General features: G+C 40.6%; 1 pseudogene; it reads right to left on the minus strand.

Moving 5' to 3' along the window:
- Positions 1-684: 684 nt before the first annotated feature.
- LOC101957652 (melanoma inhibitory activity protein 2 pseudogene) lies at positions 685-3,013 on the minus strand (annotated as a pseudogene).
- Between the last annotated feature and the right edge of the window lie 630 nt (positions 3,014-3,643).

Raw genomic sequence — 3,643 nt, forward strand, 5'->3', positions numbered from 1 at the left:
TGGGCATAAAAATAAAGGATATAAGAAACAATGGGGATCAAGTGAACTTAAAAAAGGGGTTTATAATTCTTAAAAATTTTCAAGAGACCTGAAATTTTTTATACTTAAAATCTCCTGTTTACATGACAGTCATGTTTTCTTTTATACTCTTAAAATGCTGATTTTTTTTTATGGAAAAACTAGCTGAATTTTATTATCATCATCAATGGCAAACAAAACTTTAAATCAATAAAAATCTTTCATTGAGCATAGTTACTTTCACATATACTACAATCATAATACTTACATTAATTTGTATAAAGGCACACGCTTTGATTGGATTTTTAAAAATCCCCAACTGCAATGTATATAAAACTCCCATTGTTGCTTATGTAATAGGAAATTAATCAAATTGACTCACTATCTAGAATAAAATAAAATAAAAATAATTTACTGATAAAATCAATTTTTAAATAATCTTTATTTACAAAATACAATTCTAACAATTATAATTCCATTAAGCTTCAATTGGGAGCTTAATCATTTAAAAGTATAATCATTTGAGTAAAAGCAGTAAAAATGAGAGAGAGATTACTTTTGAAGTCAGATAAAAAATATTGTCAAGTTTCTTGTTGTGGTTCTGTATGTTGGGTAGTAGGCTCATTTGAAGCTGGACTCAACCCTGAGGGGAACTCACTTCTACTTTCAGAATGCACGGGAGGGGGGGGGAAATTCAGCTCTTGGGGGGAGATAATGAGGAAAACACCATGGCTCCATTGGGAATGGAGGGGGTGGTGGGCCCCATGGAAAATATTCTCGAGATGCTCCATACATGTTTCCTGGAGGAGGTGGAGGAAAAAAAGGGCCTCTTCTCATGAACTGATTCCTTGGATCCACTGGAAACAATGGACCTCTGATTGGAGGGAAAGGTGAGAAAGCAAAGCCAGAGGCAGTTTCTTGGTTTTCAGCAGGGAGAGATGACTCGGGCACTTTGGAATTATCAAGATCCACTTTGGAATCATTTCTACTGGATTCCATTTCAGAAAGCTTAGGCCCATCCATTTGATCCAAAGGCGGCAGAGTAGAACTTCTGAGTTCTGCTGGTCCCGATGGTCCACCATAGTTAGAGTAACATCCATCTTGCCTTGGCAGAGGAAGACGTGGATCACAATATGGTCGGCCTGGTGGAGCCATCATCATCTTAGGGTTCTGTTCCCATGGAGATGACAGGGGCCTAATGTTACAAGGCACTCTCTGATGATCAGTTATCCCATCATAGCCGGATTCTCTTCTTTCATTGATAATTTGAGGGCCCAGAGGATTCTCTGGGCCTCTTGAGCCTCTTCCTCTGACCCCTGGAAGCAAAGGTGAGAGTCTGAGTGGACCCTCCTTTCCCAGAAGTGGAGCTCTCATTTCAGATGAAGGTCGACCCAATGGTGAGGGACCATTTGGGAAATGCTCTCTGCCAATGGCTGTATTTGAAACCTGAAGTGCAGAAGGATCTTTTTTAAATTTAAACTCATTTTCGGGGAAGTTTTGACTGCCGTGAGCCTCTTGTTTCTCTAAATCATGGAGGTATCTTTCAGCCCTCTGAGCTGCCCACTCATTATCTTGTGCTTTTTCCTCATAGTGTGTAATCTGCCCCTGATAAAAATAAGTGGTTCTCTCTAATTCTTCTTCAAGGTATTTGACCTGCTTTCTATAGGTCTTAAGCTGTTCACTTGCATAGCTGATGTTTTCCTCCATTTTGAAAAGTTTCTCCTCTTGCACTACCCGGTCATTTTCCTCTTCGCTTACTTTCCTCTGGAGTTTCCTTACAATGGCTTCATATATTTCAATGTTGAGTTTAAGTTTCTGCTCAAGACGCTGATTCTCACTTTCAAGTTGTGTATTTTTGGACTGCAAAGATGCTTGTTCTGTCTTCAGATTTTTAATCTCTTCTGTAAGGTCTTCCTTTGTTTCAACAACTTCAGATACTAAAGTAAAAACTTGATTTCTTTCTCCTTCCAAGATTTTAAAAGAGGAATTTAGCTTATCAGCATAAAGCTGTTTCTCCAAAGCTCCTTTTGGCTGATCCTCTAAGTGAGCACCGATTTCTGACTCACTTTTCATTTCCAAGTCCAAGTTACCATCGTCTGTTAGGGCTTCTTCAAGCCCAGGAGCCCAATCTTTCAGCAAGTGTTCAGACAGAGACTTAATGTGATTTTCTTTCTCTCTTAGAACTTGTTCTTCATGTTCTTTGGGGTCTTCAAGTGTTGTTTTCTGTTTATTAAGGCCATTCACTTCTTCCCATACTTCCGCTTCGTGTAAAAGCTGTTTCTGACTTTCCAGGAGTTGGGAATTTTCATTTGAAACTTCTTTGATTGGTACCTTCAATCCTTCTGCATTCAGGTGAAATATTGTTAAGGTTGTTGTGGCTTCAGGTATATGTGATCTGACGGATTTTAATTCCTCTTCTAGGGACTTAATTGTTTTTGATATATACTCTATCAATTCATCCTGTTGAGAATCTTTAGTTTTCTCTTCTTTTAGCTCTTCTTCTAGAAAGAGTATTTCATCCTCAAATTTAGATACAAACCTATCCAGGTTTGCGTATATTGCCTCCAAATTTTTCACTTGTATCGACTCCTTCTCCAAAATGGCATTCTTTAAAGACGACTCTAAGTCTTCATATTCTTTTTGGACAAGACTGACTTTTTCAAGTAGTCCACATTTTTCCTCAATTATTTCAGAAAGTTTTAGAGCAAGCTTTTTTTCTCTTCTCAAGTAAAGCCTGCTTCTCACAGACTGAAAACTTCTCCACAAAAACAAGACAACAACAAAAAATCCAATAGCTGTACGTATCCCCAACTCCCACAGACAGCCATAAGGACTAGGGTGTGTTTCCATGTCTTCAGACAAGGCCCACCACAACCCTGCTTACTTCTTCCAGGACCACTCCCAAGTATGGCTGAGGGGCACCTGGTGCCCCTCCATCACGCTAAGGCTACTTTGGTTATTTCCTCCACAACCACACCGTGCCCAGCCAAAAGAGGCTATGGACACTCAGGCCTTTGGTCAGGAATATAAAGCTGCACCAGGCAACGGAGCAGACCATTGTGAACCAGTGAGGGTGGGGGGCGCTGTGGGCATGGGCATGGGAGCCCCAGTCATGGGCTCCCAGGGGCCTAGCACACTCACACTGCCTGTCAGGGATGTCTGGGCCCCTCCCCTAGGCTGTGCATCCTGAAGTAGCGCAGGTTCAAGCCTGTCCCAGTGGAGCCAGAGAAGAGTCCTCTCTAGGTCACCTACCTGTTGATTTGGTTTAGGCCAAGCCAGGCCAGAACTTATTATGTGTGTTCTATACAGTCATAATATCACCCAGTTTGATGTAACAAAAATTCTAAACCTTTGTAAAATTTTTAAAGAGCTAGTAAATCATATACTTATATTTGTATCATTTGCCCTTTTAATGAATCATTCCTCTTCCCCCACCCCCAGTCCTTTCTGTTTTTCCGTCCTTTATTCTTTCTCCCTTTCCTTTTCTTGCAGTGTTGGAGGTTAAACTCCAAGGCCTTCTCCATGCTAGGCAAGCTCCCTACCACTGAGCTTCATCCCCAGCCCTGTTGACACTTATCATAGAAGTCATAGGAATTATTTCTGATGACTGATGATCTTGATCACC

The sequence above is a fragment of the Ictidomys tridecemlineatus genome, chromosome 1 (assembly GCF_052094955.1).
Source record: "Ictidomys tridecemlineatus isolate mIctTri1 chromosome 1, mIctTri1.hap1, whole genome shotgun sequence".
NCBI lineage: Eukaryota > Metazoa > Chordata > Mammalia > Rodentia > Sciuridae > Ictidomys > Ictidomys tridecemlineatus.